Source organism: Apodemus sylvaticus, chromosome 1, assembly GCF_947179515.1.
Source record: "Apodemus sylvaticus chromosome 1, mApoSyl1.1, whole genome shotgun sequence".
NCBI lineage: Eukaryota > Metazoa > Chordata > Mammalia > Rodentia > Muridae > Apodemus > Apodemus sylvaticus.
Window position 1 is genome coordinate 54427817 of NC_067472.1, and position 25005 is coordinate 54452821.

The 25005-nt window shown below is 45.4% G+C and overlaps 1 long non-coding RNA gene across 2 annotated transcripts in view; it reads right to left on the bottom strand.

Annotated features, from left to right (window-relative positions):
• LOC127690784 (uncharacterized) overlaps positions 1-22989 on the bottom strand; it is a 40108-nt gene extending 17119 nt beyond the window's left edge. The window contains exons 1-2 of one of the 2 annotated variants that reach the window (XR_007979186.1): positions 22884-22989; positions 22646-22736 (exon numbers count right to left, since the gene is read on the bottom strand). This is a non-coding gene — a long non-coding RNA (uncharacterized LOC127690784). Of the gene's footprint in view, positions 1-22645; positions 22737-22831 lie in introns of both variants that reach the window. The other variant, XR_007979187.1, reaches the window with a different exon arrangement.
• Positions 22990-25005: the final 2016 nt, after the last annotated feature.

Here is a 25005-nt window from a genome sequence, read left to right on the forward strand (position 1 = left end):
CACCCACAGGCCAGCAGTTTCCTCCATCCATATTTATTAAAGTTACAGAACTGGAAACTTTTGAGTGTAATCCTCGAACCACACTGCAGACCCTAGCCAGACTCAGAACCTAGACTCAGCCCAGCAGTCAGCACTCTTTGGACTTGGGACAATTGCTGTGCATGCTTTCGCAGTCCTTACATCTGCTAAGTGTCCAGCACAGGTCACTACTGTGGCCACTTTTTTTTTAACTTTTTAATGATTCTCTGTGAATTTTACATCATGTACCCCAATCCTCCTGATCTCCCCATACCTCCATATCTGCCCTCTGCCCTTGCAACTACCCCAAAGGAAAACAAAAAATAAAATTCGCTGTGGAAGCTGCAGTGTGTCACACAGCATAGTTTTGCCCAAACAGCTTTACTTGCAAATGTTTGTTGCAATGAGTCATTGGTCTGGTTCGAGGCCTCTGGCTTCTGCTACACCATCAGTACTGGATCCCCACCAGGGCTCCTCTCGGATATCCTGTTGTTGCCCTGTGTCATGGAGATCCTGCAGCTTTGGATCTGCAGAACCAGGCAGTTCACAGATGGGGTAGAGGGTGGAGTGGGCCAACTCAAAGCCCTGGATCTGGGCCTGGGCGTTGGTCAGTCCATCAGTTTTCCCTCTGTCTCCAGCGCTGTCCTGGTGAGGTGTGGGGTGTGGCCACATTTTTTGAAAGACAAAACTAAGCTTCCCAGTTAAGTGAGCATCACAGCTACCTGATCCGTTGATGGCAGATGTATAATGTGAACCCTCTTGGCTCCAAACCCGCCCACATACTTTACAAATTCTAGAGGTACCCACTCTGCTTAAAGATCCATTATGCAAAATCCACCAAGAGGTGCTCGGAAGACAGTTTCATGAGTAAGGGGCTTGTGTCCAAATGTGAAGAACAAAATATGGACCCCCAGAGCCCATGCAGAGCAACGCAAAGGTGTACAGTGGTTCACCTTTGTTTGTTCTGATTTTTTTTCAGCCTTTTTATAACAAGTGGGTGTTTTTCTTGCACTGCATTATACCTATGTACCATGTGTACACATTATGTATGTGCACCATGTGTATACATTGTCTGTGCATTATGTGTAGACATTATGTCTGTGTACCATGTGTATACAGTCCCCACAGAGGCCAGAAGAAGATATTAGGTCCCCTGGAACTGAAGCTACAGCTGATTATTAGGCATCATGTGTGTGCTAGGAACGGAAGCTGGGTCCCTGCAAGAGTAGCCGGTGCGTGCTCTTAACCTCTGAGCCATATCTCCAGCCCCGTAGTGTGGTTTTGCAACCCTAGTGCTTTTCCAGGGAAATGGGGTGTGGAGACCAGAGAGGATCCAGGGAGTTCTCAGCCTAGCTAGCCTGCTGTGCATAGTGGGGGTAGAATCAGGGGAAGACTGTCTCAAAGAAGGTGGAAGATAAAGACCAACACCAGAATTTGACTTCTGAACTCCACACACATACTGTGTCACACACACACATGCACATGCACATGTGATGGTGAAGTTGTTATTTATTCTCAAGAGGTTGGCCTCTGCTGCTTCCTTCCCAGTTCTACAGACAGAATGTGTTGCCAATAATGAATCTCTTTCAATTATATAATCTAACAGCCGTACTTTCCAATGAGTCCATTATAACAGGATGTCAGCCTTCTGGCTCACTCCAGAGAAGTACACACCCCATTCCCATGCCGACTAGTATCCCCTTAAACTTCTGACTACCAATCTCAAGCTGCCACCTAGCACTGCAGGGATATTCCCCTACCTTTGTTAGCAAATTCCCTTTCTCCTTTTGCATACTGATGAGCTCACACCCATCTGTTCCCACAGCCTGCCTCCCTCCACATCTCTGCCTTCAGATTACAATCTCACAGATTAAGCCACCAAGAAAATAGAAACCAAGATGAAAGGCTACCTCATCTTCCTTCTATCCAGTCTCCACCTGCTGTCTTCACCCAGCTGTGTACTCTCACAGCTGGTCCATTCTTTGATGGAATGACCGACTACCCTGCTTTGCCTGGTATCTGGAATTCTTCATCTTAAAACTGGACTTTTAATGCTATAGCTGGGCAGGTAACTAATTAGCTTTGCTTGTTCCATGCCAGGGGAGGTACACCCTCCTGGCTACAAAAGACCCCTACCCCATCCCTCATGTCTTTCCCAGTGCAAGGAAGAGGGATTCTATCATCCTGACTTCTGCCACTTTTATCTGTCTGTCTTTACTGAATCATTGCTGCCCTGATTAGGCCACAAGTTTTAATATCTGCCATCTTAGGTAAATATATATATATATATATATATATATATATATATATATATATATGTGTGTGTGTGTGTGTGTGTGTGTGTGTGTGTATAATTATATACATATACACATATACACATACACACATACACACACACACACACAGATATCTTGGGGCTGCAGAGGTGGCTCAGTCATTAACATCATTTGCTGCTCTTCCAGAGGACCAGAGTTCAGTTCCAAGCACCCACATCAGGTGGCTCACAGCTGCCAGGTACAACTCCAGGAACCCTGATTCTCCCTCTTATGCCCTCCACTGGTACCCACACATAGACACAAAGATCTATACACACACATGAATAAAAATAAAAGCAAGTAAATAAGTGTTTCCCTAGTTTCAGCTTTCTCTTCTTCTACTAGCTCATTTTTTAGCCGTTCTCGGCAGATTTACCTGTCCTCAATGAATCTCTGCTTCTCCTCAAACCTCCATTCTCTTCTCTCCAAGAAAACCTTCATCACACTGGGGCCAAATACAACACAACAAAGGAAAGATGGAGCTGGGCTACAGGTTTCAGAGACATCAACACATGGTCACTTAGCTCCATGGACTTGGACAGAACATCACTGGGCCAGACCATGTGGTAAAAAATGGAAGAAGAGGGAAGGAAATACAGGAAGAGGTCAGAGAAAGATAAGGGAGGCAGGCAGGCAGGCAGGCAGGCAGGCAGGCAGGCAGACAGACAAACAGACAGACAGACAGACAGATGACACTTATATTCTAAGACATTTTATATTCTCAGTGTCTAGTTTCTGCCACACACTCTGTACTGGCTAGTTTTGTGTGTCAACTTGACACAGGCTGGAGTTATCACAGAGAAAGGAGCTTCAGTTGGGGAAGTGCCTCCATGAGATACAGCTGTGGGGCATTTTCTCAATTAGTGATCAAGTGGTGAGGGCCCCTTGTGGGTGGTTCCACCTTTGGGCTGGTGCTCTTGGGTTCTATAAGAGTGCAGGCTGAGCAAGTCAGGGGAAGCAAGCCATTAAGAAACATCCCTCCATGGCCTCTGCATCAGCTCCTGCTTCCTGACCTGCTTGAGTTCCAGTCCTGACTTCCTTTTGTGATGAACAGCAATGCAGAGTGTAAGCTAAATAAACCCTTTCCTCCCCAACTTGCTTCTTGGTCATGATGTTTGTGCAGGAATAGAAACCCTGACTAAGATAAATTGGTACCAGCGTAGTGGGGTATTCCTGTGACAACTTGACCATGTTTGGGGGAGGACTGTGGAAGGACTTTGGAACTTTGAGCTGGAAAAGCCATTAGAATATTAAGAGCTCAGTGGAAAGTTCTGTAGAAGCTTGGAAGACAATGTTAAGAACAGTGCAAAAGATGGAGGCCTGGTTTGTGAAATTTCAGAGGGAAGATTAAAGACTCTTACAGTGGCCATGTTTTGATTGTGAAGATTCTGTGGTTTTGGTTAGCTGGGGCTGAAAAATCAGCTGTGAGTAACAAGATACCAGAACCACTAAAGCAAACCTTTGTGTTACTGGGACTATTGATGCTGGTTAGCTAGAGCTAAAAATTAGCGGTGATTAAGAAGAGACCAGCATCACTGAGATGAAATCTTCTTGGAAGTGTTTTCTGAGAGCACAGAGACTGTGTTCCAGAGATAGCCACAGTTGTATTTTGTGCTGTGGCTGGACTTGGTACTATGTAAGAGTCACCCAGATGATACTGGTTTTGAAGGCATGAAGGGGTCATGAAGAGCAGCTGAGACTCTTGGCACAGTGAGAGGCCACGGAAGGCCATTGGTGAAGGTGCAGCCTCAGTTGCAATTGATGGCCCAGGACTTGAAGGGGTCATGCATAGGAGCAGAGGCTTGTCACCATGAAGAGAGCCTATGAGAGGCTATTGGTGAAGCCTAATTACAGTGGAAAATAGCAGCGTTTTGGAGATGCCAGTACCATGCGATGACCACCAAGAACAGCAGCAGCAGTGGAGTACAGGCAGCTGGAGCCTAGAAGACAAGCTGTGTGCTACAAAGGGCAGGACTGAAGAAGTGACCCAAGCCCTTGGAGGAGACCAGAAGATCGTGAGTTGGATCCCAGACATTGGACATTTGGAGTTTGAGTTTTGCTATTGGTTGTGATTGTGCCCTGATATGTTTCCCTCTTGAAGGAAGAAAGTATTTTAGTGGAGCCCACAGTTAAAAGACTTTGAACTATTAAAAGACTTTGAATTTTAAAGATATTGGATATTTTAAGGTGATTGAACTTTTAATATGTAAAGACTGTGGGACTTTTAAAGTAATTTAGATCTTGGGGATGAATAAGAAAGTAAGGGTTGAGGCTTAATAGTGATGTGTTTGTGTGTCAAGTTGACAAGGGGTCAATTGTACTGGCTAGTTTTATGTGTCAACTTGACACAGGCTGGAGTTATCACAGAGAAAGGAGCTTCAGTTGGGGAAGTGCCTCCATGAGATACAGCTGTGGGGCATTTTCTCAATTAGTGATCAAATGGTGAGGGCCCCTTGTGGGTGGTTCCACCTTTGGGCTGGTACTCTTGGGTTCTATAAGAGTGCAGGCTGAGCAAGCCAGGAGAAGCAAGCCAGTAAGAAACATCCCTCCATGGTCTCTGCATCAGCTCCTGCTTCCTGACCTGCTTGAGTTCCAGTCCTGACTTACTTTGGTGATGAACTGCAACATGGAAGTGTAAGCTCAATAAACCCTTTCCTCCCCAACTTGCTTCTTGGTCATGATGTTTGTGCAGGAATAGAAACCCTGACTAAGACAGACTCCAAACACATATCTTGAGGTGGTCAAGTCTACCAACACTGAGGTAATGATACTATAGGCTATGATTGGCTTGGAAAGGACAGATGAACAGTTGCCAACATCCCTGCTACAAGTCCTCCGCAGTACTTTTCTTCAGAATGTCTTCAGTGATTCAAGTTTACCATTTTGCTTCTTTGAACTTCAGTTTAGTTCCAAAAGCACTTCCTGTCCCTATGTGAGTTCCAAGTTTTAAACTCTGACCATCAGACCTAGCACCTTTACCCACTGAAGCATCTTGCCAGCTCAAGCAACAGCAATTGTATTACTGTAGATGGAACAATTCTTTCTGATGTCTTGAAAGAGTCTGCTTTGTACTGTAGGGTACTTAGCAGCAATCCTGCCACCACATACTAGATGGCAGTAGAAGTCCCCTTGTTGTGACAACCAGAAGTGTATTCAGACATTACCAGCATAGCATCCCTGGCTGAGAACCAGTGCCCAAGAAAAGAAAGCAAAGACAATAAAAAGGGGGAACCCTAGTGTTGGGGAACAAGGCAGAATACAGAGGAGACAGTGGAGAAAAACATCATGTCTGCAGTAGCCAACATAGACACAGAGTCTGGAAAGCCCCCTCTGGGGCTCCTCTAAGCTTCCCCTCTGAAGAATGGAAACATTAGTAAAATCTAGATCTATTTCCATAGCCACAAGTCCTCATAAAATTAAGAAAGCATCTTCCATCTAACTTCTTAACAAAGAGAAAATTGTCATTTTTCACCAACAGAATCAATATCAATTTTACAATTAACCATGTAACTTCAATTTGCCTGGACCACTCTAGTCTGAGACTGAGTTTGAGGCCATTTTGACAATAACTTACATGATGCTGGCTCTGACCCCTGACAGCTACAGTAGGATCCTAGCCTCCCACAGCCCACTTTTCACACATACATGTACATGGATGTGAGTCCACATACATATGTATGCATACAAACATGCATTTAGAAACCTATGTGTATATTAGTGTTTTGTATGTGTGTAGCATATACATGCATACATATGTACCTATATAAACACAGGTGCATGTGTGCATGTATGTTGTACACTATTACATGCACACAGGTATGCATCTACATATACATCCATAATTCCACCATTTAGGAGGTCAAAGTACAAGGATGACATATTTGAGAATAGACTGGGCTCATATAGTGGGACCCTGTCTCAAAAAATAAAAATAAACAGCCAGGAGCTGACCACACTGACCCACTGACCTACTGACCACACACTGACACACTGACCCACACTGAGCCTCCTCCACATTTTTTTGTTTTTTGGATTTTTTGTTGTTGTTGTTGTTTGTTTTTCATTTTTATTCTTATTTTGAGACAAGGTCTCCTATAGACTAGGCTAATTGGAAGCTCACCATGTACCCAAAGATGACTTCAAATTCTTGGTCCTTCTGCCTTTAACTCCCAAATTCTGGTATTACAGATACGTGCCTCCATGTCTTCATCTGTCTGTTTATTAGAGCCTTCAGCTCCAGGCTATCCTGGCTCTCACGCTAGGCCCATTTCAACCTCTCAGATGCTGAGATGTGATGTGACTGGCTGCCTGCCACCAGTCCTGCCACCATGATTTCTTGTCACTGTACCTAGAATTGTGAGCCAAGATAAGCTCTTCCTTCCTTGCCTCCTTCTCAAGGAATTTGCCGCAGCATTGAGGAGAGTGGGGATTCAGCCCTATTTAAATATTTCCCCTGCAGGCTTTCCCTACACATTCTGACCCCACTCACCTAGGCCAGCATCCCACACTGTCCCTCTATTGCCCACTAGGGCCCCTGTTCTCCAGGCTCCTCCATTTTGGTTGTTCCAAGTGGCTCTCACCCACTGCTCTCCCTGGGTACCGCAAACCCTATCCACTTCATTACCCCATCTTGTGAGCCACCATTCATGATATCTCTCCACTTTGAACTCCACCACCCTCTAAGTAATAACTTATCAACCCCACTGCCTCTAAGTAATAACTACCAGACACCGGCCACCTCCCCTCCCCGACCCAGTCAAGGGCCCCTCTGTGGCTGTTGGCCTGCCTCCTGCCTGCTCTGACTCATACCAGCCCTCATCAACCGCATGAATTCAGCCCTCCCTTGATGCCTATGCCAGGACCACACTTCCTCTCCCTCTCCTCCCACCCGCCACCATAATTTCTCAAAGAATGATCCAGATCCTGGCATGAGGATGACCAGAAGCCCTTGTTTAAAATACTCGGACAGTGAAATAAACCAGACACAAGGGCAAACTCTGTGAATTTACCTTCTGAGGTTACTCAAATAGTTAGCTATGTAGGGATAGAATGGTGGTTGCAGGGGCTCAGGCAGGGGGACTGGAAATGTAGCATTCAACAGGGATGTTCAAGGGGTCCCAGCTTTAGCAGGAAAGGAGGAAACGGTTCTAGAGATGGATGGCCATGACAGAAAATGTGAGCACGTGCATGCGTCATGAGAGAGAGACAGAGAGAGAGAGACAGAGAGAGACAGAGAGAGAGAGAGAGAGAGAGACCTGGAAGAGTGCCTGCTTAGCACGCATGAGGCCCCAGCTTTGATCCCCAGTGCCAAACAGCCATGACGGCACACGTTTATAACCTCAGTTAGTCAGTGGGAAGGAGAAGTAGAGGAGATTCTGTCTGACCTTCAAGGTCATCCTGGCTACAGCCGGGACTATATGAGACCGTGTCTCAGAAAACCATACTAAAATTGGAAAGTTTTGTTAAATACATTCTACTTCAACTCTTTAAAGCTACAAGGAGATCAGAGCCTGGGGAGTGGGGTCCGACGCTGTGCTTTTCACAAGCTTCCTGGTAGCTTTTATGCATCATATGTCACTGGGCAGAGGTGGTGCATGTCTTCAATCCTGGTGCTTAGGAAGCAGAGGCAGGTGGATTTCTAAGTTTGAGGACAGCCTGGTCTACAAAGTGAGTTCCAGGACAGTCAGGGCTATACAGAGAAACCCTGTCTCGAAAAACCAAAAAGAAAAAGAAAAAAGAAAAAAGAAAAACAAACCACTTCTTGCTTGTGTCATTTTCTGAACAGGGAGCCTGTAACTCCCAAACTTAGCCACACAGTGAGGTCTAGGACAACCTGGAATAGATGAGACCTTGTTTATAAAAATAAATGAACTGTAACTTTAGTCAGTTACTAAATCCTTCAGGCTTTCCTTTCCTTATCTATAAGATGGACACAGCACCTCCTCAGGGCTCTTCTGAGGGTTGCATCAGATACAGAACATGACTGCTAGGGTCCTCAAAAAAAGTGAGCTGGAAAGCCAGATATGGAAGAAGATGATTTTAATCCCAGTGCTCGGGAGGCAGAGGCAGGCAGATCTCTATGAGTTTGAGGCCAGCCTGGTCTACATAGAGTTTCAGGCCAGTCAGGGCTACATAGAGAAGCCCATCTCAAGAAAAGAAAAAAGTGAGTTTGAGGGGCTGAAACGGCTCAGCAAACAGGACGTGCTGATGATCTGAGTCTGATTTCTAACCTAAGGTAGAAGGAACTGATTCCTACAAGTTCCCCTTTTACCTCTACATGCGTGCTGTGCTATGACTGCACCCTCACTCACACATGCCACCTGCTCTTTACACATATACATATGTATTACACACACACACACACACACACTAATTATTGCTTTCTGAGACATGGTTTCTCTGTGTTGCCCTGTTTGTTCTGAAACTCATTCCATAGGTCAGGCTGACCTTAAACTCAAGAGATCCACCTGCCTCTGACTCCAAGTGCTGGGATTAAAGGCATATGCTATCACCATCTAACTGAATAATTAATTTTTTAAAAGATGCCTCTTTTAAAGAAAAAAAGTGAATTTGTCATCTGGTCAGCCCATGAACACTGAGTTCTGGGGACTGAAGTCAGAGCAGACAGAAACTGTCCCAACATCCCGGGTGCTCATAGACAGTCGGGTGTCCTCTCTCCTGTTCCTACCAGATAGAACACCTGGCCACAGCTAAGGAAGGTCCTCATCTTAGAGGCTGAGGTTTCAGTCTGGTAAAGGGGGTGAGAGACCCCATCAAACTTAATACAAAAAAGCTTTGTGAGTCTGGTAAACAGAATCTCTGAAAACTTAAAATTGGGGAACCCCTTTTCAAACCCAGGGTCAAGACTTCTCTGAGCTGGCAATGGCTGGGCTGAGACCTGAACTCATAGTTACTAGGTATTCCTGGCCAAAGATTAACAAAAACAAACAAACGAGCAAACAAAAGGCCCAGAGACTTTGATATATTTGAGGAAGAAAACAAAACAGCCAAGGTTGGTATGTGATGGGAAATGTACACTGGGAAACCTGTCGTTCTGCTGGCCTGGGAGGTGGGTGTTCTGAATCCATGAGGCCTTCATAAATCAGCAGACATGCAGGAAGCCATCTTGAAGGAATTCCTTCCCAGAGACACTGTTATCTTAAAAGAAGAGCGTCTGTGGTCCCCTTATCTCCTCATCCATCCTTCTCTCCCTGTGTGACTTCTTGTCAGCTGAGCCTGGAGGCCTGCAAGGGTGGGCTGAGCCCCTAGGTTCTGCTCACAGAAAGAGCAGATGCTTCCTCTCCTGCTAGCCACCAGTGCTCAGCCCCCAAAAGAGCCAGGACATGTGCTAATCAGTTCTCTCTCTCACCCACATACTTCAGGGAACATGGTTGGAAAACATGGTTGGATAAGCATCTTGGGCTGAGTGTACCTTAGAGGTAAAATGCTGGTGTAATATGGGCAAGGCCTTAAACTTAAGCTCTACACCTATTTTTTTTTGGGGGGGGGGGGGATTTGGTTTTTCGAGACAGGGTTTCTCTGTATAGCCCTGGCTGTCCTGGAACTCACTCTGTAGACCAGGCTGGCCTCGAACTCAGAAATCCACCTGCCTCTGCTTCCCAGAGTGCTGGGATTACAGGCATGTGCCAGCACCACCCGGCTAAACTCCACATCTAAGAGAGAGAGAGAGAGAGAGAGAGAGAGAGAGAGAGAGAGAGAGAGAGACGACTAAGGTGAGGAAGGGAAAAGGAGGAAAGAAAGGAGGAGAGAAGGAAAGCAAAACAAAAAAAGAGATAAGAAGAAAATGGCTTTTTAATTTAATATTTATGTATTTGTTTGTCTGTCTGTTTATGTGTATGAGTTATGTGTGTGTGCCGTGTGCTTAAACCGCCCATGGAGGCCAAAAGAGGGTATTGGATCCCAGAACAACGTAACAATTCTTAAGACCCATGTGGGTACTGAGAACTAAACCCCAGTTCTCTGTAAGGACAAATGCTCTTAGCCACTGGGCTGTCTCTGCAGCCCCAAAATTGAGTCATATAAATTAATGTTTGTACATTCTTTTTTGAAGCACTGAAGATTGAACTCAAGTCCTCATGCGGGCGAGGCCTAAGCACCCCTGAGCCTTTCGCAGTTGGTGTGGTGGTTTGAATAAGAAGGGGCCCCATGGGTTTATGTATTTGAATGCTTGGTCATCAGGGAGTGGCACTACTTGAGAAGGATTAGGAGGTGTGGCCTTATTAGAGGAAGTGAATCACAGAGGGCTGGGCTTTAAGGTTTTAAAAGTCCCAAGCTAGGCCCAGAGCCTGTCTCTTCCTGTTGCCTACAGATCTGAACACAGAACTACTCCAGCACCATGTTTGTCTGTGTGCATCCCTGCTCCCCACCATGATGATCATGAACTAAACCTCTGACACTGCAAGCCAGCCCCAGCTAAAGGCTTTCTTTTATGAGAGTAGCTTTGATACATGGTGTCTCTTCACAGCAAACAGTTGTCTAAGACACTGAGCAAGCACGAGGACCTTTGCAACAGCCTACATTCATAATCCCTGAGCTGGGAGGCATAGACAGATGAATCACAAGCTCCAGGCCAATCAGAAACGATCTCTCAAGACAACCAAGTAGATGGCCCCTAAGGACCCACACCCACTGTGGCCTCCAGCCACATGTATGCGCACATGTACACACACACACACACACACACACAAAATAAATTATTTTAATGTCCTTCACACAAAACCTAATCTTCTTAATTTGTTTTTCTTCTCTTAATTTTCCCAAATTGACCTCAACAATTGGCAATGCTTAGAAAAGGGGCGCATATTTCACTGAACATGGTGTCACACACCTTTAATTCTAGCATTAAAGAGGCAGAGGTAGATGGATCTGTGAGGTGGAGGCCAGCCTAGACTATGGAGCTTGTTAAAGGATAGCCAAGGCTATACAGAGAAACCCTATCTCAAACAAAAACAAAACAAACAACCCCCCCAAAGATAAAAAGGGGGGCACATACTGCTAAAAAAAATCACAGTAAGGTTGTGCTCGTTGGTTCATGTCTATAATCCTAGCACTCAAGAGACTGGGGCAAGACAATCTGGAGTTCAAGGACAGCCTGGATTATGTAATGGGACTTTGTCACCAAAAAAATTAATAATAATAAAATAGGAAAAAATCACGTTAAAATAATCCCTCCTGGGACTCTTGGTCCACAAATCTTTCTCTCATGTTGACACAATTAAAGATCACAGAATATCTACTTCCACACTCACTGGAATAATAAGATCACTGCACAATTTTTAAGGGCTTTATTTTTTTTTCCTCTCAAGAATTCCACAACTTGTGTAGTTTGGGGTCTACATGTGGTGAATGTGCTAAGAAATTACCTAAACATTTTGTCAGGACAACATTTTTGTCTCTGGTACAAGGAAGGTTGGAAGGTTGCCAAGCTGCTTAGAACTCTTTTATTAAGATATTTCTCTAAGAGCCTGTCACCATGCCGAGGGGAACTGCCTGGACAAGGAGCAGGCCTCTATTCTGTGACCTGGTGCCTTCCACTGCCTCCTTCCACTGTGTGTGAATCCCCTCTGGGGATAAGGAACAAAATCAAAATATCTTCCCAACCCCTACTGGACAACTGGGTAATGGGGTCTTGGGTACAACCCTGCCCTTTGCCTCCTGTGCTATGAGTTTATTCTGGGAAGCAGTCCAAAGTGGCTTGGGCATCTCAACTGCCTTTGGACTTCAGTGAAGAGCTTGGCTGGTTCCAAGGAGCTGGAATGTAGGGGAGAGGCAGATAAGGCGCCGAGTGCTCCTTCTGGCTTGATTCTGCCAGGTTTGTAGGAGGGCATTCCCTCCCCCTTCCTCCCTCCTCCCTCCTCCCTCCTCCCTCCTCCCTCCTCCCTCCTCCTGCCTCCCACCATCACCAATCCTGAGCAGGAGAGCAACAGGCAAGTCAAGGAAACCACACCCAGACCCTGTTCCCGGCCAAGAAGGATGGCACTGCCTGGGCTTGCTGGGGAAAGCAGGCTGGTCCTGGATGGAGAGGGCATCTGTCAATCTTACCTCTCCTGCTGTCCAAGCCCATCTGTGGGTGATAGTTTCAAGGTGGGAGAAAATGTGACTTGAAGACTAGATTAAATCACTGGTCCTGACAGAGTTCATTCCACATACATCAATGCAGAGGCTTGTCAGGCAAACTTGGGATTAGCAAAGAAGGGCCTACCCCTCTTCAAATGGGCCTGAACTCTGGAGCCCTGACCTTTGTCCTCAAATAGGGCCTTTTTTCCTGAGCTCTGCTATGCAAGGAATTCTGTTGCAATGTAAAAAGCAAAAACTCTCCCTGGATCCGCTGCTTTGTGATCCAACCAAGTCAGAATACACAATGTGGAGAAAGGCTCCTTGCTTGGCCCTGTACACGGCCCTGTAAAAAGGAACGCCAGTGACTGAAGACCTCCACCTTCGCCCAAAGCCTTTTAGGTGTCTTCCATGCCTGAGGAGACATTTCCTGAGCCAGCTGCTGATTTCCTGTACTACACAGGAAACCAGCAGCTGAATGGAAGAAAGGTGACTCCGGCCTCTCCTCTCCTTCCTTCTGCAACATCCCCAGTGCATCCTTCTTACCCTCACACGTCCCTCTCTGTGACCTACATCACACCCCCAAACCTACAGGGATTATCTTTCAAGACCCTTCAAAGACCATGTCCTTCCTCATCAAATCAAGCCCTCTGCCTATATGTTAAAGCTTTTTTTCTTTTTTAATTGAGAGAGAGAGAGAGAGAGAGAGAGAGAGAAGCACACAGAGACAGAGAGACAGAGAGAAACAGAGTCCCTCCTTTCCACTTTTACAGGCCTTTGCCTCCAACTCAGGTTGTCAAGTGTCAAGACAACAAGTGCTTATGCGTCAAGTGCTTTCACCCACAGAGACATCTTGCTAATCCTGGTTTGGTTTTTCTTTTTGAAACAAGAGTTTCACAGTATAGTCCAAGATGGTCTGGCACTCACTGCACAATTGTGCCAGCTCCTTTTGTGTCAACTTGACACAAGCTAACATCATCAGAGAGGAGGGAGCCGATTGAGAAAATGCCTCCATTGGATTGGGATATACGCAAGGCTGTAAAGCAATTCTTAATTAGAGATTGTGGGTGGAGCCATCACTGGGCTGATGATCCTGAATTCTATTAGAAAGCAGGCTGATGAAGCCATGAGGAGCAAGCCAGTAAGAGCATTCCTCCATCAGCTATGGCCTCCAGGTTCCTGCCTTGTTTGAGTTCTCCTGTCCTGACTTCCTTCAATGATAAACCCTTTCCTCCACAAGCTGTTTTTGTACATAGTATCTCATCACAGCAAGAGAAACTCTAAGACAAAAAAAAATTCTAAGACAATAGCCCAAACTAACCTCAAACTCACAGCAATCCTTCTGCCTCAATCCTTCAAGTGCTGGGATTACAGATGTGACCACACTGAGTAAAATTGTTTTGTCAAGACTGAGTCTCTCTACATAGCCCTGGCTGTCCAGGAACTCACTATATAGACCAGGCCAGTCTTGAACCAACAGCAATCTTCCTGCTTCAGCCTTTCAAGCGCTAGGATTAGAGAATACATCACCATGCCCAAAAGCAAGACCTTTCATGCTATGTCCTTACTCCCCTACCTTATCATCTTCCACACCACTCATCAGCTCATACTCTTTTCAAGGTGAGGTCACTTTTTTTTATTCCTTGTTGAGTCTGCCTCTATCTCTGGGCCATCATTCAGATTGTCCCCTATCCCTATGAACAAAAAATATTCCTCATTCTGAATGTGGAATATGCAGAATGGACCTGCTCCTCCCTGGTTGCGTTTAGCCCCTAAGAAACTTAGAGGAAAGATAGGAACAAACCGTCCAGAATGTGAAGACAAGCTATGTCCTAAGACTCATCCTCCTGGGTAGCTGAACAACTCAAAGACATTTAGAAATACCATGATTTCCACACCAAGAAACACTTCCAGGCTGGGGAGTGGTGGTCCATGCCTTTAATCCCAGCACTCAGGAGGCAAAGGCAGATAGATCTCCGAGTTTGAGGCCAGCCTGGTCTACTGAGTAAGTTCCAGGACAGCCAGGAATGCAGGAACACACAGAGAAACAACAAGAGGAGGAGAGGAGGGGGAAGAAGAGGGGAAATGGCCCCACCAGAGCTGGAACTATCCTCCTAAAAGTGATCTGTACCCAAATTACAGAAGACAGCAAAAGCTCAGAATCACAGGGCCCCTAGTCAACAAGAACAAGCAGGGTGAAAGGCTATCAGAACTTCTGGTTAGTCAAAAGAATGCTGCAGGCTCGTGAATCAATCCATTCACAGATCAGGACCACCCAGGAGTCAGGGGTGGTCAACCTCATCAGGCCTCTGCCACTGTTTCAAGAGGGACTGGTAGCCAAGATAGCTAAGTAATCAGCCAGCCCTGAAATTCTGGCCCCATCAGAGAGACCTACATGGTATGTTCCATACAACAGCAGGTCAAGAGAAAACAGCTCAGAAAGATGGGATTTAAACACAGCTGCCAGGGCTCACAATCATCTGTAACTCCAGTATCAGGGAATCCAACTCCCTCTTCAGATCTCCAGCAGGTACCAGGCATGGTTGCATGCAGGCAAAACATTAATACACACACATAAAAAATTTAAAATTAATAAAACAATAAAGGAAGAGATGGAAGGAGAGAGAGAGAAAGAGAGAGAGAGAGAGAAGGGGTTGGTGGGTGGGGTTCACTAAGTGTTTCTTCCCTAGCTTATGTGAAGCCCTGGGCTCCACCCATAACATCAAAGGAGGGAGAGTGGGAGGAGGAAGCTGCTGTGTAGCTATCTATAGTATCGTGAATTCATTACTAGACCCCATCTGGCTGGTTGGTGACAAAGCCAAGGATGAATGGAGAGAGGAATTCAATTCATCTGTGTTCAGGTCCCAGCTCTGAAACCTAAGGGCAAGTTGCATAGCCACGTGAGGCCTCTGATAATTTAGCCATTACATAAGGCTGGTAACACCTCCTGCATTCATTTTTGATGAAAGCACTTTCCGTAGCACCTGAAACGGAGGAAACGCACAGATCATTTCTCCACCCCGCCAATGTTGACTGGATACCCACTAAATGACAGGTGCTGTTCTCACAGGGCCAGAGGCACAGTTTTCAACAACAACAACAACCAAAGTCTCTTTATGGAATTTACTCTCTAAGGAAGCAAAGGGAATGGTGTAGTCAAAATTAAATAAAAGCCCATGCCTTCTCAAATATATCTAAAAGAAAAATGTAAAGGAAAAAATAATCAAGAGAGGAAATGGGATTTGAAGTGCGATTCTTATGTTGCGTCCCTCGAACAGGCCAGCAGAGGAGAGAGCCCTGTACAGATGTCAGGGTCTGCAGAGTGTGGCCATTCTAATACTCACTGGCAGTGCTCTGGGTTTGGCAGTAACAAAATATTTTCTCAGTGTCCAAATGGGCTTTAAACAATGTTATTACATTTATTTATTTGTGTGCAGGAATAGTACATACATATCACAGCGTGTGTGAGAGAGAACAATTTACAGGACTCTCTTCCCACCATGCAGGTCCTGGGGACTGAATTCAAGTCATCAAGCTTGACAGCAAGCACCGTTAGCCACTGATCCATCTTCCCAGCCACCTCTTCACCTTTTTGGAATTAAGATCTCATTGCAAGCTGGGCAGTGGTGGCGCATGCCTTTAATCCCAGCACTTGGGAGGCAGAGGCAGGCGGATTTCTGAGTTCAAGGCCAGCCTGGTCTACTGAGTGAGTTCCAGGACAGCCAGGGCTACACAGAGAAACCCTGTCTCGAAAAAAACAAAAAAAAAAAAATCTCATTGTGAATCCCTGGTTGCCCTGAACTTGATATTTAAACCAGACTGGCCTCTTACTCTTACGCCTTACTCCACCTGCCTCTGCCTCCCCGATTAAAGGTGTTCTCTACCACATGGGGCACACACACATGGGGCACACACACACACATGCCCTTTTTTTTTTTTTTTTTTTTTTTTAGAATTTGAAACAGTTTTTTTTTTTTTCTGTGAAGCTCTGCCTGTCCTAGAACTCACTCTGTAGACCAGGCTGGCTTTGAACTAAGAAACCTGACTGCCTCCCAAATGCTGGGATTAAAGGCGTGGTCCACTTCTGCCCAGCTCATTCTCCACTTTTCCCACAGTGTCTCACGCTGTAGTTCAGTCTGGTCTGGAATCCATTATGCTTCCTTCACTGGCCTCAAACTTGCATTGACCTACTGCTTCAGCATCCAATATATAGCTCACCAAATGGAACAACACATAGAAGAGACTATCAAGAGTCTACAACTTGTTCATAGATTAAGAAAGCTACAACAGAAAATTAAGAAAATAAAAACATCATAAAGGTTACATTCTAGTGGTGGGGAAGGAAGTTAACAAATGTAGGTATTAATGTGTATCAGAGAAAGTGTTCCTTCTTGGAATTAGTAAAAGCCATCAGTGGTAGTCATTGTGGTGATGCATGCCTGAATTCCCAGCACTCTAGAGGCTGAGGCAGGAGTACTGAAGTGAGTTCAAGGTCAGCCTGGACTACATAGGGAGATACATAGTGAGAAAGGAAGGAGAGGGATGGAGAGAAGGGGGAGGTTCGAAACAAGGATGGAAGGGATGTTAGAGGTCTCTCTGGTGAGGTGCCCTTTACCACTAGAAGAATTTGTCAAACAGAAGGGCATTCCAGGCATAGTTCATAGCAAGGAATTTGACTTTCAAATCAAAGAACAGCGAAAGATGAAGGGATGGAGAGCAGGAGCCAGATGCTGTGGAAGTCTGAGATCATTGCTAGCCCTTGAGCTATGCTGTTTCACAGTCAGATGGAGAGCCACAGAAAGTTACAATGACATGATTTTTTTTTGAGATATTTAGACTAAGCTGGCCTGATTGACTAATGTTTTGAAAATGTCAATCTTGTTGCTATGATATATAAAGTCCAGAGGGTTCAAGACACAGAAAGAGAGACCAGTGAGGAAGCAACCGCCACAATGCAGGTGGGAGTTGGCAGCTCTAAGCAGAGCAGTTGTGGTGGTCACAGAAAAGTGACTGTATTAAAGAGGCGGAAGACAGCTAAACGTGGCATATACATGAAATAAACTACTACTAATATTGAACAGTGATTATATTCTGATGTGTGCTGTAACATTCAGAACATTACTACAAATAAGTCAGACCCCAAAGGACAGATGCTTTAGAATCCCCTGATATGAGGTACTTGGAATCATGGAACTCAGAGTCACACCAAGGAAGGTAATTTCAGGAGCTGGGTAATGGGACTGGGGAGTTGGTGTTTAATGACTGAGGAACATGGCAAGAGTTCTGGAGGCAGCGTACGGTGAGGATCCCATAAGCACAGGAAGATATTTAATGTCACTGAGGTGAACACTGCAAAACGGTAAAGTCAGGGGTGGGAGAGATAGCTCAGAGGGTAAGAGCACTGACTGCTCTTCCAGAGGTCCTGAGTTCAATTCCCAGAACCTGCAAGGCAGCTCACAGCTGTGCATGACTCTTCTGGCCTCCAAGAGCACCAGGCATGTATCTAGTACATGTAGGAACGCTATAAGCACAATTCTCTCTCTCCCTGCTCTCTCACTTCCTCTTTCCTCTCTCTCAAATAAAATAAATAGATTTAAAGGAGGAGAAGGAGAAAGAAAAGGAGGAGAAAAAAATAGTTAAAGCAGACCTAGTACCACAGACCTGCAATTAGTCTGCACTCCCACCTACCTGGGAGGACAGCAGAAGGATTCAAAGCTGGGCTACAGAATTAGTTGAAGCTTGTCTCAAAGTAAAAAGTTAGAAACGGGACTTGGGAGCTGTCGGTATAGAGCAATTACCCAGCGTACCTAGAGCCTTGGAGTCAAAGCCCACGATGAATATGCCAGGTATGACGATTCATGCTATAATCCCAGAATTCATTAGGTGGAGGCAGAGGATCAGGAGTTCAAGGCCATCTTTGCAAATTCAGCAAATTTGAGGCCAACCTCAAGGTCATGCTCTGCTACAAATTGAGATCAACCCAGCCTGGATTGCAAGAGAACTTTTGATCTAGCATGGGAAGGGAATATAAGGACAAAGAAAAAGGAGGGAGGTGATTGGAGAAGGGATGGAGAGAAGAAGGTTTATGGGACATATGGGGAGGGGGGATCTGGGAAAGGGGAAATCATTTGGAATGTAAACAAAGAATATAGAAAATAAAAATATTAAAAAAAAGAAAAGTGTTACAACAAATAATAATAATAAACATGCACTGAAAAAAGAAAAAGAAAAAGAAAAGAAGAAGAAGAAGAAGAAGAAGAAGAAGAAGAAGAAGAAGAAGAAGAAGAAGAAGAAGAAGAAGAAGAAGAAGAAGAAAGGTAAGAAGAAAAAGAATTAAAAAAAAAAAAAAAGGAACCAGGGGTGGTGGCAGGGACCTTTAATTACCAGCACTTGGGAGGCACAGGCAAGTGGATCTCTGTGAGTTTGAGGCCAGCCTGGTGTACAGAGTGAGTTGCAGGACAGCCAAGAATACACAGAGAAAGCCAGGCGGTAGTGGCACATGCCTTTAATCCCAGCACTTGGGAGACAGAGGCAGGTGGATTTCTGAGTTCGAGGCCAGCCTGGTCTACAGAGTGAGTTCCAGGACAGCCAGGGCTACACAGAGAAACCCTGTCTCAAAAAAACCAAAAAAAACAAAAAACAAAAAAAACAAACAAAAAAAAAAACAACAACAAAAAAAGAATACCCAGAGAAACACTGTCTTAAAAAATAAAAAAAGAAAGAAAAGAAAGGGAAGCAAGAAAAAGGAAAAAAAGAAGAGAGATATATAGCTCAATAGTACGGTGCTCGCCTAGCAATTTCAAAACCCTGGGTTCAATTGCTCTTAGTGGAAAACAAAAAGGTTAAAATGATATTTTAAATGTTATTTTAAGACTTTTACCAAGTTCGCATGTGAGTATGACTCAGGAACTTAAATATAAAGTGAACTGGGTGTGGCAGCACATGCCTGTCTGTAATCCTAGTACTCAGGGGGTGGAGGCAAAAGGATCCTAAGTTCCAAGCCAACACTAGCTACTCAGGAAGACCCCCGCCTCCGTCTAAAAATAAACAAACAGAAAGAAAAAGCAAACAAATTATAGCCTGCCGGGGGTTATGGTGCTGAAATCGGCCTAGCGCCCGGCAGCTTCAGGCCTGCTCCACTGCACTGGAAGCAGGGCAGCTTTGCAGGAGCATAGCTGCGTCAGCTGCAACCAGAATTTCCACACTCCCGCATCTCCCCTGCAAAATGACCATATCCTTGAAGCCACAGACTGACCAGGCCAAGGATGGCAAGGCTCTTGAGGTAGCTCTACTTGAAAGTAGTTCTATGACTGACTTGCTGCTATTTTACCAAAATGACTGACCATGCTGACCAGCAGCAAGCTCTGTTGTACACAAACTGGTTTTTAGATCTCAGAGAAATACCAAAATCCTTCTGTGATCTGCAGGCAAGTAGCAGAGCCAGGTAAACCTGGTTTCTGGAACCCAAAGAAAGTGATGTTTGAAGACAACCAGATTCTGTGTCCAAAAGAGAGGACACGCAGTCGATATTTCCCTCCTTTGTTTGAGGGCCTGCGGGCCTGCGTGCACACATGTGTTTTTGAAGCAGGGTTGGTCTATAGCCAAGGCTTGCCTTTGGGCTTACGTTTGACTGCGATCTCATAGCAATCCTTTTGCCTAATGAGCACCAGCAAGCCTGGGTCCTGAAGGCTGCTTTCTTTATTTGGCTGTTGTTCCTTTGAGTTATGTTTTTGAAATAGGATCTCTACAGATAGCCTAGGTTAGAAAGTAAGGTACTTGCTACATAAATAAACCAGGATAGCCTAGAACTTGCAGCAGTCCTGCCTCTGCCTTGCCAGTCCCAGGATTCTAATCACAAATCACCACGCCCAGCACAAGTTAGTTTCTAAGCTGCATGTGCATGAGACCCTTCATTCTAAGGAAGCATTCATAGTCAAGGGAGAGAGCCATTCCTGTACTTTAGTCCAAGGCACATGGGACTGGTAAGATAGATAGGCCAGAGGGTAAAGGTGCTTGCCTCTATCTGACTTATGACCCACTTTGGTCCCTGAGTCCCACATGGTAGGAGAAACTAGTCCATGTTTCTCCAGTATTTGAAGAAGAGATCTGATCCTAATTCCCTTTAAATTTCAAGACATTTAAACAATGACGAAATAAATTGAAAAAAGAAACAAGCACCTTGTTGGAATGGCAAATACCACAAGAAACCAAACTTGTTCCGAAGAGCAAGGAAGCACGGTCTACCACGACAGCCGGGAAGCCAACCAGCAGCTCTTGCCATCTTCTGCCCATTCTGTTTGCCGAGCATTCTTTGCCCCCGCCCCATTTCCCCTGTAATTGTGCAAATATGCCCAGGAATCCTGGGAAGCAGGGACTTTGAGTCTCAGGTGGACCTGAATTGAGGGAGAGATCATCAAAAACTCAGAGCATAGACTGGTAGGAAAGCCTGAAATCCTAACCACTGCAGAAGCTGAGGCAGGAGGATTAAAAGTTACAGGTCAGCCAGAAAAAATAAATAAATAAATAAAGGGTTGTCTCAAAAGAAAAAAATAAATAAAGGGTTGGGGTTGCAGACCAGTAGCAGAGGGCTTATTCATATGCCCAAGACCCTACATTCAATATCCAGTAGTGCTAAAATTAAAATAAATACATAAACAAACAAAATAACCATAAGGCAGGGCATTGGAAGGATCATGAAGACCAGATCTGTGGCCCAGCATCATGGCCTGGGGACCTGCAGACCCTCCAGCATTGGCTGGAATGAAGGATGTCTGCGGGACTAAAGGAGCACGGAGATAGAGAGTGGATCACAAACCACCTTGTGTGCTAAGAAGATGAACTTTAGCCTGAAAGTCATGAGCCAATGGAGAACTTCAAGAAATAAAGTAACATGATTTGATTGTGCATGTGTGTTTGTTCTAAACCAGCTCTTTGAGCCTGCTCTAGCAGCGAAGAAAAATATCTAAGACAGGAAGGCAGAGGTGACTGCAGTCAGCAAAGAAAACCTCAGCCGTCAGAGATGGCAAGGATGTGGGCGACCTGTGATGTGACCAGAAATTAGCACAGAAATCAGGAGGGTGGGGGTCAGAGCAGGAAGAGGTGGAGTCCAGTGCGGGGCACCTCAGAAGTGATTGCAGGAGTCTGGGCTTGAGAGTTAGTTGCCCCCGACAAGGTTACCCAGAGAATAAGGGGTTAAAGAACCTTAAAATAAATCCACAAATCTGTGGAGGAATTATGCCATTTGTGCACTTATAGTGAAAGAGGGGCTATGGTGGAACCCGTCTTCTGTACGTGATATGGCCACTTCAATCTTTGTTTTGTTTGTTGTTGTTTTGTTTTGTTTTGTTTTTGAACGGGTTCTATCTATTTAACCTTGGTTGGCCCAGAACTCATTCTGTAGATCAGGCTGGCCTTCACCTCACAGAGATCTACCTGCCTCTGCCTCCAAATCCTGGGATTAAATGTGTGTTACACCTTGCTCGGGCTCCACTGTGGTCTTAAAGACAAAGCAACTGTAATTATTGACAGAAAAGACCCTCACAAGAGAGCATTCCCCTCACAGCAGTAGATGAGAACCTCTCTCTGCTTTTCAGCTGCAGCAGTTGTCTTGGTCCTCAGAGACGCTTGAATCTGTATGAGATGGAGGGGCGAGTAAGCAAGGGTAACTATGACTTGGGCACAGTGACCCATGTCTGTAGATCCAGCACTTGGGAAGAGAAGACCGGAAGAGCTCAAGTTTGGTACTGGCCTGGGTTACATTGTGAGTCTGGGGCGGTTTGGAATACAGAGGAAGACCTTGTATCAAAAATAACAAAAACAAAAATGTGGGGGCTGGAGAGATGGCTCAGTTAAAAGAATTTGCTGCTCCTGCTGAGGACCTGAGTTCAGTTTCCAGCACCCACAGTAGGCCACTCAGAACTACCTATAATACCAGTTCCAGGGGACCTAAGCCTCTTGCCTGTAATCTCCACCAGCACTTGTGCTCAAATACACACACACACACTCACACTTAAAAATAATAAAAAACATTTTTAAAAAGAGGTAGGAAAGAAGGTTTTGAATGTCTAGGTCCTGGAATGCAGGACCGGGTGCTGGTATCCTGAGCGAGCGCCTTCCAGGGTGGCCATCCACAGCCCAGGAAGTCAGCGTACCTGCCCCCGCCGGTGCTTTCCCATCTCTGCATACACTCCCTCTATAATGCAGGCTGCCACTTTTTCAGCCCCCACCACTTCTCTCACCTGTATCTGGGGCGGAGCCTGACCCTGCCCCAGCTTTCTCCATAGCTTCCTTGGGTTCATTGCAGTCCAGGGATGAAGGTCGTGCTGTGCTCTGATGATAAGGATAAAGATGATTATAGAGTCAGTCAACACCATCTCATGGATTAATGTTTCTCAGATGTATATTGTGGGTATGTACAAACACACCAGAGAAGCCACCTTTCCCAAACTACCTACAAACATCCCAGTGCTTCCATACCCTAGCCTGGACGCTCTGGCTATAGAAAAGCCAGCAGAGGACCTCGCACTCAGAGCCATCCTACTGTGAAAGCCACATAAATGTCACCAATCACCAGATCCAGTCCTCAAAGGCTTCACAGGAGCAAGTGAGAGAAACAAGAACTGTGGTCAACACTATGAACAGCCTGTAAGGAAAGAGGCGTTTTTATCGTGCTAACAAACTGGTCAGTTATTGTCCATAGGACACCTTTTCTCTCTGTCCAGCACTGTTAAATGTCATAGAGCAGAACACACAACCAATAGGCTGTACCCCTCAAGGAGTTCCTGAAGACTTATGAGGTAGGCCTCCTCAAGGGTCATCTCTATCCTGGATGGAGGAATCCTATCAGAAAGGAGAACCCACATTGCCTTGGGATTTCCTGGCCATAGCCAGAGTCCACCAGACAGCAACAGGGGAACCAGTTCACAGAGAACTTAGTGGTGGCAGCTTCTGCAGGCTACTCTTTCCCTGTGATTCTAGCAAATCATTTTAGAGATGTGTTTAGTTGTGTCTGGTTTGTATAAGCATTTGCACACATGTAGAGTGCAAGCCTATGCACACTCAGGGGGCCTGGAGACGGTGCTGGGCGCCCTTCTCTAGTACTCACTGCCTTCTACTTGGGAGGCAGGATCTCTTCCTGAACCTGCCTTTTCTCAGCTATCCTGGGAGCCATATGAAGTGTAGTTTGGATTAGTCTGTTGCCCTTCCATTGTTTTTTGTTTATACTAATTAGAAAAGAAGAGGAAAAAACCAAAAATGCTGGGATTACAGGCATTTGCAGGGATACCCGGCTTATTACATAAGATTGGAGCTCTGGTCATGATTGGAGACCAAGGGCTCTTTTTTTTGGGGGGGGGGGTTGGATTTGGTTTCTTCGAGACAGGGTTTCTCTGTATAGCCTTAGCATGCGCCACCACTGTCCCGCCAACCAAGGGCTCTTGACCACTGAGGCATCTCTCCAGTCCTTTATCTTAGGAAATTTCTCTTGCTGGGCCCAGTAGTGCAAACAAGTCATATCAGCACTCAGGATGGTAGAGGCAGGAGGATCAGGAGTTCAAGGCCATCCTTGGCTACACATTCAGTTTGAGGCCAGCCTGGACTATATTAAACTGTGTCTCAAAAGAAAGTGGGGGCTGGGGCAGAGATGGCACATGCCTTTAATCCCAGCACTTGGGAGGCAGAGGCAGGCAAATTTCTGAGTTGGAGGCCAGCCTGGTCTACAGAGTGAGTTCCAGGACAGCCAGAGCTACACAGAGAAACCCTGTCTCAAAAAAAAACAAAAACAGAAAAAAAGAAAGAAAGTGGGGTCTGGAGACTGAACACTTGCTCTTTCTGAGGCTCTGGGTTCTGTTCATAGCACATACATAGTGCTTCACATCATCCGTAACTTCAGTTCTGGGGGACCCAGCCCCTTTCCTGGCTTCCTTGGGCACCAGTCATGCATATAATACATACATGTGGGCAACTATTACAAACACAGAAAATAGAAAGAAAGAAAGAAATCTCGTTTTAAAATAGCATGAAACTTCTAAGGCTCTAAAAAGCTGCACATAGGGCAGGGCAGCGGTGACACACGCCTTTAATCTCAGCATTCCAGAGGCAGAGGCATGAGGACCTCTGAGTTTGAGGCCAGCCTGGTCTGCAGAGCAAGGTCCAGGACAGCCAGGGCTACACAAAGAAACCCTGTCTCAAAATTAACAATCCAAAAACTGCACATAGGTTAGTCCCATCCCTGAGTCTTCATATTATCATGCATTTCCAAAATTTCAGATAGATTAATCAGATATGAAATAGTTTTCAAGAAAACAATCACGGCTTTCCCAGAAAGAGTTTGGTTGAGTAAGTGTTTGAAAGCTATTTCTTTTCTTTCACTTTGTTGCTTTCAGTTATAAAATGAATCTCAGAATAAGTCCAAATAACCACAGAAGAAAGGAATGCTTTTTCTTGTCAGCAACAATGATCAAATAAGAAGGGCAAACACATTAGCCCCGAGCATGTGCCAAACAAGGTCAAATAGTTTTCATTCACATGTTAACTCCTTACAGCTCTGGAGACATGCTATGTGATCATGAGGCAGCTCACAACGATGTGTAATTCCAGA